This window comes from Acomys minous, assembly GCF_964271855.1.
Source record: "Acomys minous genome assembly, chromosome: 9".
In the NCBI taxonomy this organism is placed as follows: domain Eukaryota; kingdom Metazoa; phylum Chordata; class Mammalia; order Rodentia; family Muridae; genus Acomys; species Acomys minous.
The window spans coordinates 35,182,168-35,199,815 of record NC_140490.1 but is presented as its reverse complement, the minus strand read 5'-3'; the positions used below and the strand labels follow the sequence as shown (position 1 = coordinate 35,199,815).

Here is a 17,648-nt window from a genome sequence, read left to right as displayed (position 1 = left end):
CTGTATCCGACTCACCCTCTCCCCAGGAGTGCCTGCTGTGTGTAAACATCTCCTTATTGAGGGGTCCAGGTGACAAATGATGCTCCCCCCAGGTGTCTTTCCCCCGTGTTTCTCCTTGACTCAGAGCACTAAAACTGTATTTTCTTAAAGCTTAAGAGACCACAAGTCCAAGGAATTGAACACCTCCTTGACACTGGTAGTTCCTGATGACCCTTGCTGCTCCCTGTTTTCCTGTTAGCCCTTGATAGTCATTCTCCAATCCTTCCTTCCCCTCTTTACTTCTGTCTTTCTTTCTCTCTCTGACTTGAGAGCTCCTGCTTGAGACTTCAGACCCACCCAAATCAATGCAAGATGACTTTCTCCTCTCAGCTTGCTTTAGTTCATCGTAATAGTGAAGATTTTTTTTCCTAGTGAATTCAGACACCTACGACTCAAGGGTGGGACACTGACAGGTCCTATGAGGCCCATCATTGACCCACTATTGCACTTGTATACGTAGATCTCAGGAATTCTAACTCCTTAATATGGCTATAGAAAGTTCTAGATTTTCATTTCTTAGGATATATTTCTCACACACAGTTTTAAAGAGCTCTTCCCCAAGGATGGGTCATAATTAGGTGATTTGGGTAATTTTCTACCTACATCTATATGGTAAGCAAGTGTTGTTTTGTTTTTATTTTATTTTGTTTTGTTGTTGGTTATTTGATTGGCTGGTTGGTTTTAGTGGTACTCCTTCATACCATTAACAAGCTGAGGGTATCTTAGTTTCTGTTTGTTTGTTTGTTTGTTTGTTTGTTTGCTTTTGCTGTGAAGAAACACCATGACCAAGGCAACTCTTTTGTTTTTGTTGTTTTGTTGATTGGTTTGGTTTTCTTAAAGACAGTGTTCCTCTGTGTAGCCTTGGCACTTCTGGACTCACTCTGTAGACCAGGCTAGCTTTGAACTCACTGAGATCTGCCTCCCTCTGCCTCTCTGACTGCTGAGATTACTGGCATGTTTCCCCACATCCAGCTCCAAGGCAACTTTATGAAAGAAGGTATTTAATTGTGAACTTGCTAACTGTTTGAGAAGGCAATCCATTGTTATAATGGTGAAACAGCATGGTGGCACATGGGCAAGCCTGGTCCTACACAAGTGGCTACATCCTGACCCACAGGCAACAGGCAGAGAGAGTACCACAGGCTTTGTCTTGGGCTTTTGAAGCATCAAAGCCCACACCCAGAGACACACCTCCTCCAGCAGGCCACACCTCTTCCAGCAGGCCACACCTCCTAATCCTTCCAAATGGTCCACCTCCTAAGGGCCAAGCATGCAAACAGATGAGCCTATGTGGGCTGTTATCATCCAGAGCACTACAGATGGGCATTCCCTTTTCAGAAATAAGATATGGAATGTGACATTTCCCAAGTGGAAATGTGGTTTTGTCTTAGCACAGCTTGGAACAAAGCTAAAATTCAAATTTTCCATTGGGTAACATAACCCAGGGGCCAGCATGAAGGAGGACATACTAGCCAGAGGCTGTCACCAGAACAATTCAGTCAACTTATAAACAGGGAAGATTTATTTTGGCCCACAGCAATGGAGGGTTCGGCTCACCACTAATGGGACTTGCTGTTCTGAGTCTGTGGTGTAGAAATGTACCATGGGAAGGGCACTCGGTGGAAGAAACTATTCGCTTCCTGGTCAGGACACAAAAGAGAAGAAGAGGAAGGGACTGGACCTCACAGTGTCCTTCAAGGAGCATCTCAACAACTTCAGTTCTCTTCTTGGCTCCACCTCTTACAGCTGTGTACCACCCATAACACTGTGGCTTCAATACAAGGGCTCTGGGGAAATGTTCCACTGAGCACCCAGCACAGAGAGAACTGACACCAGAAACCACTGCTGAGGACATTCTGGGTCTGGGCATCTCTGGAAGTCATCTTCAAGAGCAGGGTGAGACTGGCTGGGGCTGGTACATAGAGGAAGACAGGAGGCTCCGGCTATGTCCAGCTTCTCTCTTCAGTTCTCTGAGGTGCCTTCTACAGAGACTCACGCGCTGGGCTTGGCCAGGCCTGCAGCATGAGTGAGTAGCTACCCCACTTCATCAGAACAGCATCAGTCGCTGTAGGGAGCTGGTTACAAAGTGCACAGTAGTGGCCACAGCCACTAGATGTAGCAGGTGGCTGAAACCAAGAGGTATTTGATATAATCTGGACCCTTTAGTTCAGAGAACATCTGAAGTATGGAAGGCTTCCCGAGAAAACATTTCATGTTTCCTGCCATTTCTGCCACAATCACTTTGTTAAGACTCGTTCTGACCTGACCTGTGAGTTCTGACATCATACATTTTCTCAAGTGCAGAATGAAGATTGTTATCAAGTTATCGATGACCAAATCTTGCAAAACACATGCCGAGGCTACTTGTTTTTGTTTTGTTTTAAGTGAGGAGAATGCTCATTCTTGAGAGAACTATCTATATGCTCCAGAAAGCACATTCCTGAAGGTGATTTGATTTTCTCTTCATTTGGATTTGTGTCTGCTGACTGTGTTCTCTACAGTTAAAGGGCTTGCTGTGGCCATGCAATGCCTCCAGGTCAGCTCCTTTAGCCAGTATGGTCAACATCAACTTACAGAGAGGGAGAAAACAGTGCAGAGCATTTTCTAGCTCAGCTCAATGGAGAGATGAAAAGAAAAAAACAGAGGAAGTAAAAGAGAATCGTGTGGACTCAGATTCCAACACTGTTACATTAAAGACAAGAATCCGAAATGGAAATGTGCTCCTTTGAAATGACTGTAATTGCCCAGATGTTGAGGCTGAGAGGAAAGTGATGATGGAGACCGGGTTGGTGAGAGTGTTCGTTTTCTGTGATGGTAACGGATGGATGGTGGCAGCTGAAAATCCTTCACAAGCATCTGTAAGGGGGGATGCTGATGAGGAGGCCACAGCTTTTCAGAGCCCTGCTGTGCTGGCCGGACTCTATTTTATGGACAGCTTCTGGGTGAAGAGGTACCATGAACCACTCTCTGGCTATGTGCTTTATACAGCAGGCACACGGGAAACATGCGACCCAACCTGAGCCAGGAAAGGGTTATTCAGAAACCCCAAATCATGCCAAATCGGTTCAGTCTGGTTGTGGTGTTGTCATCAGCGAAACAAAACAGAATCTACTAGAAAGGTCAGTAAAAGAGACAACAAATGGTTCATGAAGGATGGGGCAAAGCTATGCTGGTCCAAGTGTAGCTTAAATGCCCATTGGGTGTGTGCATGAGGTGTGTGGGGTGCGTTTTTGCATGCGTGAGTGCGTGTGTGCCTGTTGATGTAGCTGTTCCATCCGTGGCTGAGCTCTCAGTCACTTATTCTCAGCACTCTGAGCAGTTGTGAGTCTCTGCGTTGAACTCTACCTCCGCCGTTTCTTTGACCAAGGCTGAGAGCAGCACACATCTACAGATACAGATACAAACATTTAGAAGACAGTTTGACAACATAACCGCTTAGAAAACCATGAATGTGTTCTCCCGTAGGGCCTCTGGTTTTCCTCAACTTGGGTTTTGACCCAGTTTGCAGTACTGGGCTGAATTCCCTGCTGAGGAGCAGGCCTCAAATCCAATCCAGGGAGGTTACCTACCCTCATAGATTGCAGTCATTGTTGCACCAGTGGGCACATCTTCCTTGACCAGCAGCTGTTGTAACCTGCAGGGTCTAGCAGTAGATAAGACCGTTGTTCCCCTCCCCCAACCCCCAAGCTTCCATAGCCCCTTCTAGTGCTATGACAGCTAGCCAGCAGGGAGCGAGTTTCTCGGTTAATTTACGATTGGTTTCTCTGTCTTACAACTGGAATGTGAGCTCTCTCCTGCAATAAGGTTTTTACCGTCTAGCTATAGTGAGCAGCCAAGAGCAGTGACTGTGGCCCAGGTTTTTTTGTGTGCCTCTGGGACCTCCCTGACCAATACCTCCTAGGAATGTGTCCCATACGTGGCACTGAGGTTTTTCATTTAGTAACCTCAGTGTTCTGGGAGCAGCATCGCTCACAGGAATGCACCTCTATTCCAACCTTTACTGTGTTTTAACTAACTTGTACCTGAGTAGGGTTCCGTAAGCCTTCCTCCTACACCCTTAGTTCTGAGCAGTCCACACCCTGTTCCTCCTGTCCCTCCTCCTGGCCTTCCTCCTCCCTGCAGATTCTTGGCTGAGAGGTGAGCAGCTTTGCTTGGCCACTTACTTACTCCGTTATGGTCCGTTCCGTCACAAGCCCAGAACAACGGGGCCAGGTGACCATGGGCTGGGACCTTCACGACTGTGAGGCTAGTGAACCTTTTCTCTCCGTAAGCTAATTACCTGTAGTGTTTGTTAGAGTTGGACAAAGTCATAGGAACTCACGCTCGGTCCCAGGGGATCAAGATTTGTACAAATGAAAGGAACATTATTTATTCAGTCTGCCATGGGATTTAGAGAGACAAACACAGTAGTATTGTGGCTGGAGAGGCAGCCTTGGTGGAGAGCAACAGAAGTCAGGCTTGGAGGAAAATGCACACTCTTACATGCAAAGACCATTGCTTAAAAGAACTTTAAAGTAAACTGTTTTATTCAACCCCAGAAGTCACAGCAGAAATCAGGATTACTTTAAAAGCCATAAAGTTTTACTAGCCAGCTTTTTTGGCAAGTTCAAGGAAGGAACATTCCCCACCTTTTTCGTATCTGTACAGAGTTTAGGTTTAAAACTGCCAGCTATCCACATAACTTTACCAGACTAAAGTTTTAGCAGAACTCGGCTATGCAAATTACTGAGAGATGCTCACATGCTTATGGTAATGATGTCTAAATGAGCCAGCATCCCTGCCAGCATAAAAAGAAGTATAGCACGGTGTGTGGTGTCTATAACAGCGAATGCTCATGCCACTAGCCGTGTGCTCACTGCATGGCTCTCGACTTCCATGGGCACTTTAGAGTTTATCCTACATGTAAAAAATTACTGATGAACATTACATCTGGGCTATGCTGGCAGCAGCCTTGACATCTCACTTATTCTACCTCCTAATTTTATTATCATCTCTTGTGTTTGATCTACCCTGACTGTGTTGTTCCAGCAAACCTCAGAGCAATAGGTGAAATTACACATGTTATGCAGCATGTCTTCATACATGTACGATGTAACCGGTTTTGGGAGTGTCTTACCATCTAGGTGTGTGTATGTACGCTCTGCAAAGCTCACAGGATGGTGAGACCACCTAATGGCAGTTTTCAGACTATGTCCCTGTCATTAAGTCACATTTGATTAAACAAAGAGAAGAGGAAAGATCAGGGGAAGGGAGAAAAAAAACCACATCCAGTATTCATGTTCCAGTCAGCCACAGTAGTGAGGAGACTCCAGCTAGGTCACAGGGGGGCAGGAAAAAGTTCTGTTCAGAGCTAGGATGAGAGGCACCAAGCATACAGAGCACGATGCCACAGCCTTCAAGAGCTGAGGGTCACTGAAGCCGGCTGAGGCCTACCAGTGGCCCCTCCTGTACATGCTCAGTATGTGTCAGGACTCACCCATAGATCTGAGAAAAAAACAGAAAACATAGCCCATCTGTTCACACGCAGCTTACATGTCCCTGGTCCAGACAGACGATTATTATCTCACAGTAGGAAACTGTGCAATGCCAGGTGGCATTACGGTCCTCTTCGAAGAGCCTAAGATCCTATCTGATGTGCTTGCTCACACCTAGGATCCCAGCACTAGGGAGACAGAGCCAGGCGGGTCAAGGACAATCTGGGCTACTTGGAAGGAGCTGTCCCCGCCCCCAACCATCAGAACTTGAGGTCATATCAAGCTTAACCTGTCAGATTCCCATCATGGAAGAGGGAGGGGGTAGAAAGAGCACAAAAGTCAGAGGTCTCAGAGACCTCAGCAAAACAATGTCTTCTGAATGTGATACAGTACACTGCATGGAATTCTCAAAGAATCAAGAAAACACTGTATTTTAAAAAGAATTTTCATTATAAGAAAAAAAAAACCTATCTGGTTACTTTCACCAAAACAGCCATGCCGCCATTGTAACTGTTGGCACTGTAGGCACAGGGTGGATAATTTCACAATACTTCACGCACGTGTACAAAACTGTAAGAATTCAGTGTCTGCAGAGATGACTCTTGCAGAAGACCTGGGTTCAGTGCACAGCACCCACATGGGGACTCAAAATACTCTGTAACTCCAGTTCCAGGGGATGTGATGGCCTCTTCTGGCCTCTGCTGCATCAGGCATGTACGTGGTGTGTGTGTGTATATATATATATATATATATATATATATATATATATACACATACATACATGCAAGCAAACTTTCATACACATAAAATAAAAATAAGTAACATTTCTTAAATTTTAATAAAAATAATTATTATGGGAAAAGAAAAATGATCCTTACCTCAGGGTATAGTTAGAGATGCCTAGCAAGGCCTTGTAAGGACACAGCCCCCGTCCTTGAATGTTCCTAGTGATGTGTGAGCAAACCTATATCTGTTGTGGACACATGCAACACACCAGGCTTGGATACAGAGGGGTACATCTCTCGATTTTGAAACTCCATCAATTTCTCTTTTCCTCCCTTTCTTCCTTCCCCGTCATTCTTGTTCTTCTCAGAAATCTCTCAGTTCAGGGAACGCGGCTCATGGCAGAAGAGATCACGATAATAAAGGTTTCCGCGCGGCCTTGTATTGAGTGACTGAGACCAACCCTTGGGCGATAGTGTGCATGAGTTTTTCATCATCTTCTAGGTCTTTGGATAAACCCTCATGTGCATAAATACATACTTACCACAGGGACTAGCAGAAGAAAGGACACATTTGTGAATGTTAAAATAGTAACTACTTATAAACAGTCGCAGCTGAGCCATCCAGTGCATGTCCACAGAAAACACAAGGGAAGCAGAGGAAGTCATGGTAAAAACTCATTTAAGGTCAAAAGTGACAAGGAGAATATATTTTTGGCTGAAAAACAAATATCGAGTTTTATGCTCATATTGCATGGCTTCCTATTCCAGGACAGTGGGAAACTCTGAAACCACTTAGAGGGGGCCTTGGTCAGTGCCAAACGCCATATCCTCAGGGGAGATAGTTTTTCCAACCTTGTGTTTTATGTCTGTGTCATAGTGTCGCTCAGTTTAAAAGTGTTAACAATGTCAGTTTCAAAAGCATATGGGAATCTGGGGCATTTATCTTAAATATGGAACGTACCTCGCATGGATAAATAAAATTTTTCCTTAATCTGACATGAAAAGTAAATACATAAAATGTTTGACCTACTGAGTTTTGCTCCAAGGTAGGGAGAAGGACAGAAATACAGGAGAGAAGGCAGGCTTTCATTTTCTAAGGTGCTGAGATAGTTTCCTCATCCATCCACAAATTTTCTCACCACAAGCCTTTCTCAGCTTAAAGTCAAAGGGAGAGCTAGGTGTGGTGGCACATGTATGCCATCCCAGAGTGTGTGGGGGCTGAGGCAGGAAGATCACTGAGAGTTCAAGGCCATCCAAACGTAATAATGAATTTGAGATCATCCAGGCGAATGTAGGGAGATTCTTTCTCAAGCAAAAGAAAACAATAAAAATCAGACTCGAGTAATTCTGGGGTTTAAAGGGGTTTCAGTTGGCCTCAGTGTGTGTGCTGAGAGGATTCAAGAACTGCACCATCAAAGGCAGGTAGGTCTACAGCACTCTCCTTGGTACCAGGAGCTATTTGACGTAGAAATTCTGCCACCTTAGTAGTTGTAAGCAAGGATGGACCATCTGTATTGGTTTGGCTCCAAATGCTCTATCAGTTACAACGGCTGGCTCATCCTGATCTTCTCGCAAGTGTGCTGATTTCTCCACACAAGAAGCACACAGAGAAAAATCTGAAAAGAAAGAGCCTTCTGTGCTTGGATCTGGAACGTCTCCGTTATTTTAAACTTAATGAGAGGCCAGAGCCCCCGGGCTCACGATTCAGTGCAGCTGGGGAGGTTTTATCTTGCTCCGGCAAGCCATGAGATGCTATCTCTAATTTCAACAAATTAGCGATTTTTCTGTTAGCAAAGGGGACACTGATTTTAAATTGTGATGTTCCTCAGGTCTCCCAGGACAAATGCTACTTCTGGGAAGGCCACTTAGAGTGTGGGAGGCTCCCATGAACTCTGGGCCCACAAGACTCTCCACCGGAAGCAACTGCTCCCTGGGTAGGAGCCAAAAGGAGCAACTCCAGAAATGTGGAAAAGGAGGGCTGGGGGGCCGGGAAGGGGGTGGGGAGCAGCTAGGGAAATGGAAGGAACTATGGTGTCTCACAGAGGAGATACAGTCACACAAATGTCAGAGCAGTGGTGTGACAGAGCATGGTTGCCCAAAGCAGAGCTTAACCTCAAGGCTAGGTTTCTGCAGGAGATCCAAGCAGTGTCAGGTAGTAAGGACATGCGAGGTGCACATGCAGGTCACGGACACACTTCAACACTTGGCAGCTGTGTATGCATATTTACTAAGAAGTGTAGGTCACATTTTGATTTTTCACTTTTCCTAAGTTTTCTTCTGCGATGAGAGAACACTGTCTCTCAGGAGCCCAGGGCTGCAGTGTGGGCTCACAGTACTGAAGAGACAAGAGCTCAGTGTGGGAGAAATTGGGGCATGGAGGAGAGGGGGAGGCTTTGGCAGGACTGAGGTGTGGCACGAGAGCAGAGGTTCTCAACCTGTGCGTCCGTGACCCCTTCACAGGAGTCCCCCAATATATTGTGTTATAATTCACAACAGTAGCAAAATTACAGTTATGAAGTAGCAATGGAAGTAATGTTACGGTTGGGGCCACCACCACATGAGGAACCGTGTTACAGGATCGCAGAGTTGGGAAGGCTGAAAACCACTGCTCTAGAGAGTGGCAGCGAGAGTCTTTCAGCCATGCACTTTACCCACTGCTCTTTTGTAATTGGTGCCAGTGCTTGGGCCAGAGACACTGCCACAAGCAAGCTGGGGTCAACGGTGGAGTGGGCACCTCTTTACAAGCCGTCCACCGCAAGCCAGATCCTAGACTCTTCAGCAGACAGGAGCGTTAGGATGAGTCAGTATGAGGCCAAGCTTGAGGTGACCAGGAGGGATTTGAACACAGAATTCAGCATAAGAGGAGGGCCAGGAAGGGAGGGAGAAAGAGAGGGGGGGGTGAGGATGAGAGACTGGGAGGGAGGGAAGAGAAAGGGAGAGATAAAGGGGGAGGGAGAGAGGGAGAGGGGGGAGGGGGAGAGAGGGGAAGAGACGTAGAAAAAGAAGACATATGGAGGTGTGGGTAGGGCGTGTGAGCCCTCACAGGAAGGTCACGCTTCATAGGCAAACGTTTCACTTTTACAAAATAAACCCTAGCGCAGTGCCTATAATCAGCAATAGCATGTTGTCCATGGAAAATCTGGCTAAGGCAGTAGTAAGTCTCATGTAACGTATTATGTTCTAAAAGGCGACAGCAATACAAAGGGATAAAGGGAGAAGGGGGAAAAAAATCATGTTTACAGGTTTAGCGCATATATGGTGGTGATGTTTCCGTATGTATACCTATTTCAAAGCTTATAAGGTTGCGTGCGTTAAACACAGGCAGGTTTTTTGCATGTCAATTCCACCTCTATAAAATGCTTAAAAATAGAAACGGAAATGAGCTTCGTTGGCTAATACTGAAACACACTCTTGCCCTGCTACGTCTTAGAACTAGGGCAGGTACCCACAAGAGTAACTCCATACAGAAAGGTGAGTTCCCACGGTGCAAGATGGCAGCGAATACCAAAGCCTGGAAGGCTTGTGGTGTCCTGAGCGCCTGTGTCTGAGTTACAGGCCCAGGAGAATGGCCGCAGGTCACCTGATAATCTCCCTTCCTCCGCCCAGCACATTTTTTTGATAATTTCCCAGGCCTTCTCGTCAAAGCCACCAGTGAGCAAGCATTTCTCACGAACTCTTTCACTCTTGTACATCAAGCATCAGAGACAGACACACAAACGAAGAGGGAAGCAGATGCCAGCGATAGTGAGACAGGAGCATCTAATGACTCTTTTCAGTGATGACAATGGGGCGAATTCTAGCGCGACTCCCCTCCCCTACTCCACAGTACAAGGCAGCAGCGTGCTGAAAGCGTGGTAACAGAGAGTTCGGTAAGTCACCACCATTTCTGCGCTGTCCTACCTTCAAAGAAATAGTAGCGATGGCTGATAAGAGCTTCCTGCAGTAATGGCACCCTGCATTTCCAAGGGGCCCGTTTCTGAGCAGCTATTGTGATCTGTCCCCACTTTAATGACCCAGGTGTCTGCATCCAAAGGCACCTGTGTTTAGAAACATAGGGTTTATTATGGGAACAGGACGCCAGGCCCCTCCTAACCGGTCCTCCAGCACGAACAATGGCCGCAGACACAGCTGCGGAGCCGGTCACCCCAGAATCAACTTCCCCGATGGCAGACGCATTCTTGGACTTCAAAATTTCAAAACCCACAGGAGCAAATTACAGGCTTAAGGGATTTATTTTTTATTACAGGAGGAATGCGTGCACAGCAGTGCCTTCCCACCGATGCTGGGCAAACAATGGTCTTCATTTAAAACACAAATATCTCGTTTAATAGAAGGGATAAGGAAGGGCAGGGCATAGGGTGTCCAGGTAATTCTCAAAGGAGCTGGGGAAGTGCAGCAGGCATTTCTCAAGGGTCTAGTTACAAAACAAGAATAAAATTCCCTTTTATTTCCCAAGCATACAGTTCAAGAGTTAAGCAAATATTTTTTTGGCAACTAATTTGTAGCAGGCGTTGAGGTTGCTCTTGAGGATTTTTTTTTTTTCTGATGAAGAAGAAAAAAACCGGCTTCCACGCTATTTGCATGTCTCCCTCTGCTGTCCTCAGCTCAGGGTGGTGCTCTGAGTGGCTAGGAAAGGCAGCTGGCTTGGGTGGGAATTTGCAACAGGAGACAAGGTGTAGAGTGCGGTGAGAGGCAGGGTGCTTGCTCCAGAGTGCTCAGCTCGGCTCCTGTCCACAGTTCCTCATCCAGGAAGCAGAATGGATTGGGAACCCAAGCACTATGAGAACCCACCGGTGTCCAGAGGCAGCTAGTCCTCACCTAAGAAAGATGGAAGGCCTCACAAGTGGGGCAAAGCAAACAACAGGGTGATGCGGTGAGGTGGACAGGAGGCTAACACCTCGGCGGGGGTCTAGGAGAACTCTTTTCCCTTGGGTTGTGTTAGTTCTTTGAGAATTTTGTGGTGTGGTTTTATTGTACTGATACCCGCTCCCAGCTCCTCCCGTATGTAACTCCTTCCCTAAGCACCCCACCTCGTATCCAGCAAGTGCAAAATGTTTTGCTTATGTACACTTGGGTGTGGGGCACCCAACGGAGCATGATCTGCTTGCCAGAGGCTACAATCCTGAAAGAGAACTGACTCTCCCCGGCTAAGAAGCTGTCAGTTGCCAACAGCTCTTCAGGTAGGGGTGGACTCAAACGTATCCAGCTTGGCTTCTCCACTGCTCTTTGAGTCAAGCGTGTGGTGTCTTCAGCAGTAAAGGTCTTATATTTATGGGCTTTCACTGGCCAACAACTCCAAAAGAGGTGACCTACTCCTGGCACTGGTTCTCAGCTAACGGCATTCTAAGGAGGGGGATAAGGGTGGTAGGCTTCAAGAAGAGAGCCTTTGTCATGTCATGACACAGTAAGTGTGGCTGACGTAGGAAATGATGCTGGAGAGATGTTGAGTTCTTATAGGGCCCAGGGGACCCGGTATAGAGTTTTTATTTCAACCCCTCTAATAATTTGGTGTTTCTTAAAACAAATTACTGGGTTCACCCTGACATAATATTTAGTGGATCTGGGTTTGACCTGGTAATTTGTATTTTTCCAGTATCCCACTTGATTTATGTATTACCTGCGTACTGACTTAAAAACAAAACAACCTTTATTGTGCCTGGCAAGATGGCTCAGTAGTTAAAGGCACATTGCCACCAAGCCTGGTGAACTGAGTTTCATCTCCAGAACCTACGCGCTAGAAGGAGAGAAGTGACTCCTCTAAGTTTTTCTCTGACTTCCACACACGAGCCTTGACAGACCTATGCTCTCTCCTTGCAAAATGAATACACAAATGTAATAAAGGGAATAGTAACTTTATTGGGCTGAGGAGATGGCTCATCTGGTCAAGCGTCAAGCAGGAAAGCCTAAGGGCCTGAATCCAGACCTCCTAGAACCCACATAAAAAACAAAGGTAGCAGTTTGCTTCTTGAACACCCACACTGTGGATGGGAGGTTCAAGGGAAGACGGGTGTGCTTTTAAAGCTCATTGGCAAGCCAGCCCAGTTGACCTGATGGCCTTCAAGTTCAGCGAGAGACTTTGTTTCCAAAAGCAAAGATGGAGGTGATTGAGGCAAGACACGTAACCTCCAGTCTCCATACCCACATGTACCCATGTGCGTCTACATGAGTATCTGCATGTACACACTGAAACACATACGTAATGCAACAACCCCCTCCACACACGTACATAAATAACTTAAAATTTTGAAAGTTAAATGTTTACTCCACTCACATTGAGAAAACAGAAAACAGTTTTGTTTTGTTAGAGAAAAGGAGCTGAAGGTACAGCTCAGTGGGTAGTTCAAGGTCATCCTTGGCTACTTACCAAGTTCTAAGCCAGCTTGGAATACACATGACCCTTCTGCAAAAGGAAACATATAAAAAGAATCCACCCTTGTCTTCCCAGGAGCAACACCCCCTTGGGAACCAGGATGCTGGGCTGTCTGGCCCTGGGACTCCAGAATTTATCACGTCTTCCCAGGTTCCTAGGCCTGGGCCTAGGTATGAGCATTGTGTCATTGATGCTACTAGCTCTGAGGCCTTCAGAGCCATGTCAGTACTCTGTGGCCTCTCGCTTTTGGGAAGTCTAGCATGAGAACAATTGGCTGCTCTAGTTATGAGCCCCAGTTCCCCAACATGTCTCTCTCTACCATTGTTTGTGTTTCTCTGGAGAACCCTGACTGTCACCGAGGATAATGAACACAAGCACTCATGAGATGTGTGAGTAGGAGTGTGTGGCACACGGAGCACTCACCATTCTCTGTGTTTGTTATCAGCCATCAGTGAGTGACAGCTCCAAGGAAGGCTGATAAAATTCAAAGCTTAATGGGCAAGCTGTAGCCTGCATCTTCTCCATTGCATGAACACACATTGTTGGCTGTGGGCTCTTCTGACAGATCTTCGATTCTGGTCCCCAGAACATGCCTGTCAGTTAGATCACATAAAAAGAGGATTAAAGAATCAGGATGCATCATCATGGCAGAACAAAGAATCCCAACACTATGTGAATACATTGGTCTCTCAGGTCGCCCTTTCTCTTTGCATTTGGCTCTGTGCTTTGAATATTAATTTTTATTTTAATTGTGTATATGAGTGTGTATCTGTTTGGGGTGTGGGGGTATAAGTACAGGCACAGGGGATCGAAGCAGATGCAGAGACTCATAGCCAAACTTTGGGCAGAGGGCAGGGAGTCTTGTGGAAGAGTGGGGGGATGGAAGGACACAGAAGGGACAGGAATTCCACAAGGAGACCAACAGAGCCAATAAATCTGGACCCAGAGGGGTCTGCAGAGACTGATGTATCAACCAAGGATCATGCATGGAGAGGTCCTAGGCTCCCTGCCCAGATGTAGCCAATAGGCAGCTCAGTCTCCATGTAGCTCGCGTAGTAAGGGGAGCAGGGGTTGTCCCTGCCATGGGCTCTGTTGCATGCTCTTTGATCACTTCCCTCTAGTAGGGGGGCCTTGCCAGGCCATAGAGGAAGAGGATACAGGCAGTCCTGATGAGACTTCATAGGTCAGATGGTAGGGGAGGGCTCCCCCTTTCTGAGGACTAGGGGAGGTGGATAGAGGGGCAGATGGAGGGAGGGTGGGGCCACAGGGAGAAGAGGGAGAAGGCTGTGACTAGGATGTAAAGTGAAAAAATTTTTAAAAATTAAATTAAAAAAAGTTTAAAACTATTTCATCCCAGTTTTTTATAGGAAATGCATTCAGATAAATGAAAACAAGAAAACATTGGCTGAAATAAAATCAAACATGGTTGAAAGCAAATGTTCCAGAAAGATTTGCCTGATGGAAACCCTTGTGCCAAAGAGCGATAAGCTTTTCGTGCTATCATTGTCTTCCAAGTTCTTATTTGGAAGTATGTTGACAACTTTTACAGAACACAGGATTTGGCCTTAGTTCACATGAACACAAAACCATGTGCAGAAACCCTCAGCCCTTAGTGTGTCTGTCGCAACGGAGCAGTGCTAATGAAATGGCCAGTCAGCAAAGGAGAGGGAGAGAACTCAAAAAGGAACAAAATGTCATCCTAGAGACAGGAGGCCCTTGGCGCTGAAAATAACATTTTCTACTTGAAGCCCTCCTCCCCCACTGTGGAGTCTGCACTGCCTAATGTGTCTGAGCAGAGCCTAAGTTGGAAAGCAAAGAAAAAGAAAAAATATTTTCCACTCAGAGTTCCCACCTTCCCAACGTATTTCCATTTCTTCATTTGGCACAGACAACATTGGATCTGATTCTTGAATCCACATCCATCTGGGGGAACCATTTGGCTGAAATGGGAAGATGAACAGATTCATCCTTCCAAGATACCTTATGTTGCACTATATGTGGCAATTTCATCTACATTTTGGGACATTTTATTAAGAATCCAGTGAAATAAAAGTTCAAACCTCAGAGCCATGTTGACCACACTGATTTACACTGATAAATGTTTCTATTTCCCTGTTTATGCCATCTGACCACTTTATCTCACCATAACCCATTTGGAAGGTTAAATGGAACTGGTATCTTGCTGGAAAAAACCTGCCCAGAAGGCCCTTGAATAACTGTTATTCAAGAGAAAAACGTGTCTTGCTTACCCATATCTTTCTGTATGACCTGTGGAGCTTTGCGGGGTAGGTGACAAGAAGCCACTGACTAGTGCAGAAGAGGCCATTAGTGCACCCACCTTAGTCATCCAGGGCCACAGTGCTGTCCTGTGAGTCACCACAGTCAGCATGAGTGACGATTGGCAGTCACTTCATTCGAATCTCCGGAGTCTGAGAGCTGGACGGTAAATACGTGTGCCTCTCACCTCACAGGTGGCCACAAGCTCGCCCGCAGCTCATATTAGACAGCAACAAAAATACTTCTATTAAAATAAGTGTGCATGAGGCCAGAGAGATGGCTTCGTCAGCATCTGTATTTACTGTTTGCTGTGTAATTAATTATGAGGACCCAAGTCTAGATTCCCAGCACCCACACAAAATCTAGGCCTGGCTGACCTTGACAGTGATCTCATGGCTGCAGGGTAGAGAAAGGCAGACACTCCTGGAGCTTCTTGGCTAATGAGTCTACACAAGCTGGTGAGCTGATGCTGATGTCTAGCCTCCAAACTCATACACGCATTTTCCCAGGATGGCTCGCAGGTACGTCCAGAACTCTCCACAGACTGTGAGACCTGGCTGCAAACTTCAGTCTGTCACAGGGGAACATTTTACTTTGGAAGAATCCTTGATTTCCAGAAGAAAATGAAGTCTTTGAGCCAGACCATGGCTAAAGGTCTCGCAAATTCTTGTTCACGTCATAAGCTCGTTTAAAATAGAATTTCTTAAAAAAAAAAAAAATCAAGGCTGAAAGGAGTAGAAGTTGATGCCTCCTCAACAGGATATGAGACCTACATTTAAAGTAGAGTAGAGAATGACCTTGGCAAGACAGATCCTTACAGCCCTGAAGGTTCAACTGCCCTGTCAGCTGTAGTGACAGTCAAGGCAAGGAGGAAGTACCATCACAAGAATTCACAGGCTTCCTGACTTACAACTTCAGACAGCAGGAAGACTGAAGTTACTCCTGGGGCTCCCTCTACAAGAAAGCACAACAGCCTTTTTTTTTTTTTTTTTAAGTGAGACAGAGGAGCTTGGACAGAGCTGACCATAGCAATACTACACAGAAAATCTCATTTTGATAAATGATTCATTTAATCCATGAAAGACAGAAGGAATGTGAAGGTTTGACTTATAAATATTTGAGTGGGATGAAAGTAGACAGTGATAAATGTCTGCTGCAGGGCTGTAACAAGAACTGCGTCTTCTCTAATGGCTTCCCGCATTACTGAGACGGGGTGGGGGCAGGTGCCATTGGAAACACTGCTCTTGTGGAAATGAGCGCGGTTTCTGTGACGTCCTCTGGGAACTGCACTTGGCACACTGACTGGGCCAAACAACATTTAGGATGGGGACAGTGGAGAATCTGCCATGCAGCTCTGTCTCTGTCTCTCTCTCTGTCTCCGTCTCTCTGTCTGTCTCTGTCTCTCTCTGTCTCTCTGTCTCTGTCTCTCTCTGTCTCTGTCTCTCTCTGTCTCTCTGTCTCTGTCTCTCTCTGTCTCTGTCTCTCTCTCTGTCTCTCTTTCTGTGTCTCTGTCTCTCTCTGTCTCTCTTTCTGTGTCTCTGTCTCTCTCTGTCTCTCTTTCTGTCTCTCTGTCTCTGTCTCTCTCTGTCTCTGTCTCTCTCTGTCTCTCTGTCTCTGTCTCTCTCTGTCTCTGTCTCTCTCTCTGTCTCTCTTTCTGTGTCTCTGTCTCTGTCTCTCTGTCTCTCTCTCTGTCTCTGTTTCTCTCTGTCTCTGTCTCTCTCTCTGTCTCTCTTTCTGTGTCTCTGTCTCTCTCTGTCTCTCTTTCTGTGTCTCTGTCTCTCTCTCTGTCTCTGTCTCTCTCTGTCTCTGTCTCTCTCTGTCTCTCTTCCTGTGTCTCTGTCTCTGTCTCTGTCCCTTTTCCCCTCTCCCCATCCCCCCTCTTTCTCCTTCTCTCCACAATGAGGAAATGATCTCCTGTGATTAGATAGGGCCCATTTAGATAATTTGAAATGATCATCCATTTTGACATCACTATATTATACAAAATGATACTGTCAGGCTACAGGGATCCTGTCAAGTGTGTTACATGGTGGGTGAGCACCAAGCCACAATGACCAGTAAGGGACGGTTTTATTTACACAGCCATAACCCAACGTGGTGAAGACTACCATCCAGAAGCCATGACAAGAGGGGACAAAGGACGAAGCCTCCATAAGCTCTGTCCTGGCTAATGACAGCGTGTTCACATTCTCCTCTCTCTCCCCTTCCCTTCTGTCTTTCTCTTGGGCTAAAGGACATTGGAAAGCATCTATTTTTCTTTTTCTTGTCACTAAAATATAAATTTGTCTTTTTACCCTACTTGTCTTCGCTCACACTTTCATCCTCTCATACCTGTGGCTTCCTGGAGGATCCACGACCCCCTCCAAGAACAGGCCATCGTGTGGGTTCAATGGAGCCTTCAGAAACCTACTGGCCAGAACTATTTTTCTTCTTAAACTTTTTTTTTTAAATAGAGAGATATAGAGGTTTAGTCTGAGGCAATTCAGACATTATCTTCACAACCTGGAAAGACAAAGACTACAATAAAATCTGAGACACATCTTACAGTACAATCCTGCTGTCTGTCCTAAACAATGAATAATAATAGGAAAAAAGAAAATAATAATTCCTACTCTTAACAAATAGCCAAAACACTATGACTGTAACATGTATATAATTCCTGATTGTTCTGTGGTTCTTCTTACTATAGATAGCTTATTGTATATATGTGTAATAATACAAATGTATATGTAAAAAATATAGATTTTACTTTGAAATATTTTC

At 45.8% G+C, this 17,648-nt stretch overlaps 1 protein-coding gene across 8 annotated transcripts in view; it reads left to right on the top strand.

Moving 5' to 3' along the window:
* The window catches only part of LOC311604562 (uncharacterized protein), a 186,497-nt gene that overhangs the window by 108,897 nt on the left and 59,952 nt on the right, over positions 1-17,648 (top strand). The window contains exon 5 of one of the 8 annotated variants that reach the window (XM_084794538.1): positions 13,966-14,467. The exons of 6 other annotated variants lie outside the window; for them this stretch is intronic. The gene's annotated coding sequence lies outside the window, so the exon portion shown is untranslated. Of the gene's footprint in view, positions 1-9,868; positions 9,942-13,965; positions 14,468-17,648 lie in introns of those variants that run through there. One more of the 8 variants, XM_084794539.1, reaches the window with a different exon arrangement.